General features: G+C 40.0%; 1 protein-coding gene and 1 long non-coding RNA gene across 3 annotated transcripts in view; one reads left to right on the top strand and one right to left on the bottom strand.

The window, feature by feature from the left end:
• Positions 1–10,355, top strand: part of dync2h1 (dynein cytoplasmic 2 heavy chain 1) — a 245,918-nt gene that overhangs the window by 181,103 nt on the left and 54,460 nt on the right. The gene's annotated exons all lie outside the window — the stretch shown is intronic.
• Positions 4,531–9,980, bottom strand: LOC141377929 (uncharacterized). The gene is made up of 4 exons (XR_012391114.1): positions 9,755–9,980; positions 8,393–9,554; positions 6,175–7,272; positions 4,531–5,663 (listed from the first exon to the last, which is right to left on the bottom strand). It is a non-coding gene; the product is annotated as an uncharacterized lncRNA (long non-coding RNA).

Raw genomic sequence — 10,355 nt, 5'->3', positions numbered from 1 at the left:
CCAGTGAGTGTAGTCTGTAATATTGCTGTTTTTTGCTGTGTGTTTGGATGTCTGGGTCTTCTGTGTGTGTTGACCGATTTTGAGTGCGCTGTTCCTTTAAGAGGTGGCTGTGGATTATATAGAGGAAGTTTCCTGAGTTTCTTATGGTTCTGCTTGATTGCATCTGAGCGTTTGATGGAGACTAAACTGTGTGTGTGTGTGCTCGCGTGTGTGTGTGTGTGTGATGGAGGCTGGCAGATCTCCTGATGGTTTTCCAGCTCCACCGTCTCGCTTCTCTGGAGATAATCAGAACTGTAGAGTTTCCCGTAAACAACACACACACACACACACACACACACACACACACGCACACGCGCACACACACACACACACACACACACACACACACACCACACACACATACTCTGTTTTCTCCTGAAGAGCATACAGAAGGCTTGACATGTCTAACCCTGTGACACACACACAAACACACACACATACACACACTCAAACACAATTGCACACACACACACACACATTCTCAAACAAACACATACAGTCCACACATAGCTCACGTACACACATTCAAAAATGCACACATGTACACTCTCAAACACATGCATACACACACACACTTAAAAATGCACACATACACTTAAATACATACATATACACACTTACCAACACACACACACACACACACAACCATACAAACAAGCAAACACACAGTCACTCAGAAGCACTCATATGCATACTCACAAACATGCACGCACACACACAAACACACTTAAAAATGCACACATACACTCAAATACATACATATACACACTTACAAACACACATACACGCACAAAATAGCACAAACACTGTCTCTGAAGCATTCACATGCACACTCACAAACATGCACACACTCTCTCAAAAATGCACACATGTACAAACACACACTCACAATCACACAAGCACACACTCGCACATGCTCACAAACCCTCTTGCACACACACTCACAGACACAGTCATTTATACACTCACAAACACACTCTTGAAGACACAACCATACACTCGCACACTCTCACCCACTCATTCACACAAATACATTCACCCACACACACATAATTACAGCGACACACTCACTCACACATTCATCCATGCACACACAAACACTATTTCCAGTGTACAGTTTTACTTTCTAATCCGTTTACTTTCTAAGTCTGCTTTTAATACCTGTGTCAAAGTTATGTCATTATACATATTTGTGTAACACACACACACACACACACAGTACATGAGTGATGAAGACAGACAGGCAGATCTCTGCTGTGCTCCTCCAGCTGACCTCGGGGTCAGACACACGGCAATTGATCCTGAGTGGATTCTGATCCTGAGCATCAGCATCTGTCAAATGACACTGTATGCTGGAATATCTTATTCAAATGCTCCTCCTTTTATTCAATTCAGCTTGTTGTTATTCGTAAGGGGTTCATACTGTATATTTCATACACAACGGTCGGTCAAGGGTGGCACGGTAGCTCAGTGGTTAGCACTATTGCCTCCCAGCATGTAGGTCGCTGGTTCGAGCCTTAAGTCAGTTGTCATTTCTGTGTGGAGTTTGCATGTTCTCCCAGTGTTGGCATGGGTTTCCTCTGGGTGCTCCGGTTTCCCCCACAGTCCAAACACATGCGCTATAGGGGATTGGTGAACTAAAATGGTCGTAGTGTATGAGTGTGTGCGTGAATAAGTGTCAAGTTTATCATAGTTAACGAAAACGTATGAAAAAACGTAAACTAAATGAGAGGATCTGGTGAAAAACGTAAGTTTATTTCATAACAGGCAATCGTCATGGAATTTAAATAAGTGAATCATGCTTGAGTTGGGTTGCAAAACTTTACTGTAGGACATTTTTCAGATCATGCTGATGTTTTAACTGACTGAAATTACTACTGACAACACAATGTTGAGTCCTAACATCTGCGTTTAATATCTGCTCTTCCCATCACTACTGTGTATCTAACCTCAGAGCAGCCTTGCACACATATTGTACTTAAGACTGCTATCATGCGGGCTGCTGTATTTGAATTTGAGGATGGGTTGATGGTTGTGGTAGATGATAGTGTTCATGTGTTCTCTGAATACAGGTTTGTAAAAAATGTATGACTGAGTTTTTATTATACAATATTTATTCTGTTGATTTTTAATCTTGAACCTGACAAATATCCCCATTTAGAAAAAAAAAAACTAATATAAACTAAAACTAAGCAATTTCGAAATATAGAAACTAATAAAAACTAGGAAATCTGCCTCTAAAACTAATAAAAACTAACTGAATTTGAAAAACTAAAAGTCAAAACGAAATAGAAACTAATGAAAAATCCAAAACTATTAGAACCTTGATGAGTGTGTATGGTTGTTACCCAGTACAAAGTTGCGGCTAAAATGGAATCAGCTGTATAAAACATATGTTGGAATAGTTGGCGGTTCATTCTGCTGTTGTGATCCCTAATAAATAAGGGACTAAGCTGAGAAAAATGAATGGGTGGTCATCAAGTTGGTTCTTTTTCACTGTGATTTCCACAGTCCTGCAGGACTGAGCTTGCTGTTCTACTTCAGTTTAGTATTGACTTCGTGTATTTGTATTTTGAGTTCTTGTTTTTTTCTGTTAAGGTTTTGAGTACATACATCCTAGCAGAAGAGCAGTGCTCATGCTTTGGGTGTTGACATCTTTATTAACAGCATTTATGCTTGTTGCTTCACTCAGTGAGTGTCAGTTCTGAGATTTGTGTGCGTTAAGCATCACTTAACCAGTTAAACTCCGCGAACCTGGTACCAGGTCTGTGACGTCATCGACTGTCGCTTTCAGATTTAAAGGGCTAGCATTGCACCAGACGCCCGTAAGTGGTTTTGTTTGAAAGTGTAGAATCTATATTTCATGCAGATATGCATCACTTTGGTTTTTATCCTACTGTACAAAAGTTATTTACACTTAAATGCACAGTATTTTAAATACCCGAGCTGGGTATTGAACATTGGTTCATTGTCATATTTTTCATATGACACATGTACAAGTTATAGCTCAAATGAAAGCTCTTGCCGGTACTTATATGGTTCTGGCATTCTTTTTAATGAATTATATTCACATATGAAACAGTTGTCAAATGAATTGCCGTGTTTCCATGGCGCAGAAGTGAAAACAATACATTTATGATCAATAAGCAGCCCCAGACAGCTGTCATCTCTTACCTTATGCTGTGCTCTTCAGAGCCATTCTCCTCTGGTAAAGTCAATCTCTACTTCAAAAATGGCGTCTAGATGTATTTTAATCGCTTTCCAGTGTTGGGTTCATTTCTGAAAATCCCAAAAAACATGATAGTGATTAGCTACTTTTTCCCCAACCCTTCTCCAGCAGCTAATACCCTTTCCTCTATGTATTTTCTGTGATGGTGTGATGAAAAACCTTAAGACATTCTTCCAACAAAACTACCCCGAAGGGGAAAACATGAATTAAAAAGGCAAAAACAAACTTGACAGGGCTGGCAGGACAAAACAGGACTGGAGACAACAAAACAAGGTAATATCGACGACGAACTGACAAAGGACTGAAAACATGAGGGTGATTATAAAGCAAAAAGTAAATTGACACACAGGTGACCACAATTAACTAATGATGGGTTAACAAGGAGGGTGGGACTAGACAATAGACGGGAGAGCACATGACACAGAGAGACAATACAAGCCATGCGCTCACATAACACAACACTGAAGCACACGACAAAAGCACGTGACCACAATGTAAACACCGAACCACGTGCTTTGACAAAAGACGCAAGACACGAGCACACGATGAATGAAAGCACTCACCGTGCGCTCACACACGCAGCGTGCATGCTTCATCCCAGCGCCGACCAAAACCGAAACCAACAAGACTGAGACGCTGGGAATGAAACACCACGCTGCTGACAAACGAAAACACAAACACGAGTACAAGAGCGCACGCGTCTGAGGGACGCAGAGCACGCGCGCGACCGCGTCAAGCAGAAGCACGCGCGCCGTCGTGGGTGTACGCAGAGACAGAAACAGGACCGGACCTGAGTAGTGTCAGAGCTCTGCCACCAAAACAAGAATTTACAAGACCAAAGTGGCAGAACCCTGACAAATACGTACATTGTAGCAAACTATTAATTCCTATGTAAGTACATATTAGTTAAGGCCACTTAATATAAAGTGCGACCCAAATATTCCCCCAATCTTCATCTGAGATATTCTAATTTCCCTCCATTTTTTATTTATCTCTGACATATAGTGTATTGTCTGGTACAGATCCGCGAAATCCCTTATTTCAAGAGTTAGCCCTTAGCTGAAGATTGATTATGGTGCATGTTTGGCATGCTGTCCCGGGAGAGAGCCCTGAACTCGTGAGATCCTCAAGCCTGGGGCTCCTCCCTTTGCAGGGCGAGAGGGAAGTCCGAGTTCAGGTAGGTCACGAAAACACCCCTGGTTGATAATGTTGGAAGTAGATTAAAATGCTATGAAGTGTCTATGCTGTCAATTTAGTTTTGTCAATTTACTTATGTTACATGTTTTTGGTCTGTGGGAGGAAACCGGAGAGCCCGGTGAAAACCCACGCAGACGCAAGGAGAACATGCAAACTCCGCACAGAAACGCCGACCTGGCCAGGTAGAGTCCGAGCCGGTGGCATTCTTGCTGTGCGGCCGTGGTGCTAACCACTAGGCCTCCGTGCTGCCCTGACAAGGTAATGGGAGGAGTAGGGGTGGAAGGGGGATTCTTCAAGACGAACATGGCTGAAGTAAGATACTCTGGGTATTTATAGTGGTTAAGGAGTCGTCTGATTGGTAAATCAGTGTTAGGTAATGTGGACCAGGTGCTATCCATAATAAGCATGAGCTCCTCTCGAAATTAGTTTATAAATAAACTTCACATCATTTCGAAATGATCTTATAGCACGATTGGGCCTTGTCCACTGATAAAAACAGTTTTATTATTCCTGTCTCTCCAACTTTTAATATTTCTGGTTTAATATTACATTCAATATAATGTCTTGCTTGAAGGTGTCTATAAAAGTCACTTTGATTAAACCCATATTTGTCCTTTAGAAATTCAAGCTTCACGCCTATCTCAAAGCATTTTTGTTTTTAATTCTGTGGTTGACTTGAGCTGAAAGAGGGAGGGGGGGGGGGGGTTCATAGCCCTTTAAATTAGTTAAAGCTGAGCTGCGATAATGAAGTAAATTCTGCTTTTTCCAGATGAAGTGGTTGAGATTAATTTGCTGAAAGAGTAAACAGTGTTCCAGCCCAGTTTAATTCACAAGGCAATTCAAATGAAAATGATTTGACATTAAAATGTCCTTTCTGTTCAACATCAGCTGGGAAATATCTGAAAAACAATACACATTTCACAGGAGGGCTAAAGATTTTCCTTTGTGTACACACACACACACACACACACACACACAGTGCAGCACATGGTTGTCATTCCAGTGCAGCTCTGCTCTCTTGAGAGGGACAAAATATCTTTAAGCCACCTTACAGTTCCATTTCCATAGCAACTACAGCTATTCTGTTCCGCAGAGCAGGTTTAACCTGGACAACAAACACACACAAACACACACACACACAAACAAACATGCACACACTCGCAACTATAGCAGTTCTGTTCCACAGAGCAGGTTTAACCTGGACACACACACAAACAAACAAACATGCAAACACTCGCAACTATAGCAGTTCTGTTTCACAGAGCAGGTTTAACCTGGACAACAAACACACACAAACACACACACAAACAAACAAACATGCACACACTCGTAACTATAGCAGTTCTGTTCCACAGAGCAGGTTTAACCTGGACAACAAACACACACAAACACACACACAAACAAACATGCACACAATCGCAACTATAGCAGTTCTGTTCCACAGAGCAGGTTTAATCTGGACAACAAACACACACACAAAAACAAATAAACATACACACACTTGCAACTATAGCAATTCTGTTCCACAGAGCAGTTTTAACCTGGACAACGAACACACACACAAACAAACAAACACACACTCGCAACTATAGCAGTTCTGTTCCACAGAGCAGGTTTAACCTGGACAACAAACACACACAAACACACACACAAACAAACATGCACACACTTGCAACTATAGCAATTCTGTTCCACAGAGCAGGTTTAACCTGGACAACGAACACACACACAAACAAACAAACATGCAAACACTCGCAACTATAGCAGTTCTGTTCCACAGAGCAGGTTTAAAGCTGCTGTATGTGATTTTTTTGACTTCTAAAGCATAAAAACATCATAATATGTTTGCAGATATTCAGAAACATGCTCAGTGAACATTCTTGTTAATCAGAAAAACAATGCTGAGGTCTGATATTCTGCTTTGAAAGTGTGCGTCACGTGCCAGAACAGCTGTCTTTGTTTTGGTTTCTTTAACTCACCCAATGCCAGTTTAGCCAATTATATTTCAGCACTCCGGGTTGCCTTGGTGAAAAACAGCGTATTTCTTTCATTCAGTCATGAAGGCTCTCAAAGCATGCGTCCGTGACTGAAATGCAACCTCTGGTGGACAGTATCAGAAATGAGACACAGATTCAGAGTTCCACATGAGGTAATTAATTATAGCAAATATTATAAATATTACGAATGTAAACATTAGTTGAGCAGGTCACATTGTAACCCCTTGTCCTAACAAACATGCTACGTAATGAGATTTGCAGTGATGAGCAATTTGGCTGCTTTCAGTAGAACGGCAATAAATATGATGTGAAACGGCTTTCAGACTCACATTATTAGCATTTAACACTGAATAAAGCACATGAGGTCTGCCTGAGCTGATCATTGTCAGAAAAGCTGCAATAAATAGAAGCCTAATATATCTAATGTATCAATTTGGGGTGTTGGTTAGAACAAAAACTCCTTCCCTTGCATGCTGTTGCTTTTATTTACAACACGGTTTAATTCAGCCTTTAAGGTCGATACTAAGACTCGCTCCTGTTGGTCATTCTGGCAAACTGCGTTTGTTTTGATCCAGGCATGTAATACCTAGTTTAACCACTGTACATCAAACTTACATACTGCACCTTTAACCTTGACAACACACACACACACACACACACACGTAACTACAGAAATTCTGTGCCATAGAGTAGGTTTAACCAGGGCAACAAACACACACACACACACACACACACACAAACGTATGTACAAAAACAAACAAACACGCACTCGCTACTACAGCTATTCAAGGGTCCGTTCTTTGTACCTCGCTTAAATGATCTAAGATGATTTGGCAGATCCTGGATCTTTTAATCTTGATAACTGATCCTTTGCTTATTTGGTTCTTCAAACAAGTTCGCGAATCAGATTAGAATGTCTGGATGAACTGATCTGAGATCACTGCGTGTGTTGTTAAGGACAGATCTATCGATCCTCGAAATCATGACCAGCAATGCAACGATTGGCTGACGGCACAGCAGCGTAATGACATCATCTGATTAATATTCAATTATCCATGTGAGCAAAATTACATCAAATTAGCAGTAAACGGTTTGTTAAATATGACACGCAGTAACTTGACATTTGTTGTGAGCTGCAGGCTTTACACTTTCATTTGTCAAGACAAGAGTATTCATCATGTATTTCAATGCAAATCAGTGTATTTAGTTCTACATTTAGAAAAGATTTTCTTTATTATAGTACAGTTTTTTAATCGGTGTAAAGAATAACTGGTTGTTTCCAAAAGCATTTTCATATTGGTAAAGGTGTCTGCAACTTTTGTGAAGCATCAAATCACTGGCATATTAACTGTCAAAACATGTTTATGACTGCATAAATGTATTATTGCTTTAAAAAAAAGTCACATATTGTGCATTTCTATTATACACAATTTGTACTAAAGCGATCTAAAAAGTTCATATCAATAAGTTTTCTCTTTGCACCACCAGGTGGCAGTCTTTGCACTTTCATTTCGAGGGTGCAGATTGCATACGTTTTATTAATATGTAAAACTTTATTTATTTTATTAATGACTATAACTTTATATATATAGTTAAAAACTACTATTTTCCCAAGTGTATATAACTTTTACTGTAAGAAAATATCAGAACTCGGTACATACTTTCTGTATTATCTTTGCTTGAACTGAGCCGATCTAATCCTGTTTATATGATTTGAACCTGCTCCCAATCAGGTTTGACCTAGCAGATCTGTTGCCATGACAACAACTCTCGGATCAGCTTTGAAGAACGAAACGATCCTGGATCGTGTCAAATCGTCAATATCTAAATCCAGCTAACTGAGTAATCCACGTACGAAGAACGGACCCCAAGTCTGTAGAGTCGGTTTAACGTGGACAACAAACACACAGACACACACACACACACACACACACACACACACACACACACACACACACACACACACACACATATTCGCACAAAAACGAACAAACAAACACACACGCAACTTTAGATTTCTCTTCCGTAGAACAGGTTTAACTTTGACAAAAAAAAAAAATACACACACACACACAAATATATATATATTTAAGTTTACAAACACTGTATAAAAAGGCACATAACCATTGAAAAAAAAGTCAGACGTTAATGTGAATAAACTTTTTCTCTTTTAGGCAAATTAGGATTATCAAATGTGTTTCTGTTATGTTTAATTGCAGAATAACGAGAGAGAGATATTGTTTGAGAAATTGTTATAACTTTTCTTGAAAGTCAAGTTTACATACAATAAGATTATCATGCCTCTGAAGAAGCTCAGATGATGCTGTCAAGGATTTGGAAGTTTCTGATTGGCTAATTGACAACATTTGAGTTCATTGGAGGCACAACTGTAGAATAGTATTTAAGGAAAACCTCAAACACACTGCTTCCTCGTGTGACAACATGGGGAAATCAACAAGCCAGAATCAACAACAAAGCCAGTTTACAATTAGCTAAATTACACTGGGAAAAAGACTAATTTTTGTAGACATGTGCTGTGGTTTGATGGAGCTAAGATTGAACTGTTTGGCCATAATGACCAGTGTTACATTTGGAGGACAAAGGGGAAAGCTTACAAGCCTAGAAACAACATCCCAACTGTGAAGTATGGGGGCGGCAGCATCATGTTGTGGGGCTGTTTTGCTGCAGGAGGAACTGGTCCACTTCAAGGCATAGATGGCATCATGAAGAAAGAACATTATGTAGAAATACTGAAGCAACATCTCAAGACATCAGCCTTCCAAACAGACCATGACCTTAAGCATACTGGCAAATTAGTTCAAATGTGCAAGAGAGTGAATGTTTTGGAGTGGCCATCACAAAGCCCTTATGTCAATACTAAAGAAAATTTGTGGGCAGAGTTGAAAAAGCTTGTGCGAGCAAGACAACCTACAAATCTGACTCAGTTACAGCAATTCTCTCAGGAGGAATGGGCCAAAACTCCTTCAAACCATTGTGAGAAGCTTGAAGAAGGATACCCAAAACACTTGACCAAAGTTAAACAGTTAAAAGCAAAGCTAAAAAATACCAAGGAAATGTGTGTAAACTTTTGACTGTCTAGAACAGGGGTCACCAATCTCAGTCCAGGAGGGCCGTTGTCCCTGCAGGGTTTAGCTCCAACTTGCCTCAACACACCTGCCTGGGTGTTTCAAGTATACCTAGTAAGACCTTGATTAGTTTGTTTAGGTGTGTTTAATTAGGGCTGCAGCTAAAATCTGCAGGACACCGGCCCTTCAGGAACACGTTTGGTGACCTCTGGTCTAGAAATTATTAAACAATTCTCAAAAAAAAAAAAACTCTCTCATTATTCTGGCATTTAGCAAATGTAAATCATTGAGGTAATCCTAACGGACCTAAAATAGTTAAAGTTTAGTATGATTTACCACTTTAAAAAAATGCCTATGTTCCTTTTTTTTTAGAGTGTATGTAAACTTTTGGTTTCAACTATATACATACACACAAAAAAACACAAACACACACACACAACTATAGCTATTCAGTTTTGTAGAGCAGGTTCAACCTGGACAACAAATACACACAAAAACAAACAAACACACACACGCAACAAATACAGCTATTCTGTTCCGTAGAGCAGGGTTAACCTAGAAAAGAAACACACACACACACATAAATACACACACACATACACATACACACACAACTACAGCTATTCTGTTTTGCAGAGCAAGTTTAAAAAATATACAACACACACCCACAATGAAACAAACACACACATGCATGCATAAACACAGACACGCACACACTCGCGTCTGTTCAGCCGTCCGGTCTGTAACAGCCGTTAAATGACTCTGTAGCTTAGCGGCGCTTGTAAGAGGATTAGAAACAAAGATCCA

The sequence above is a fragment of the Danio rerio genome, chromosome 15, assembly GCF_049306965.1.
Source record: "Danio rerio strain Tuebingen ecotype United States chromosome 15, GRCz12tu, whole genome shotgun sequence".
In the NCBI taxonomy this organism is placed as follows: Eukaryota; Metazoa; Chordata; class Actinopteri; order Cypriniformes; family Danionidae; genus Danio; species Danio rerio.
The sequence above is the reverse complement of the archived record's forward strand: the minus strand, read 5'-3'. Positions and strand labels throughout refer to the sequence as shown.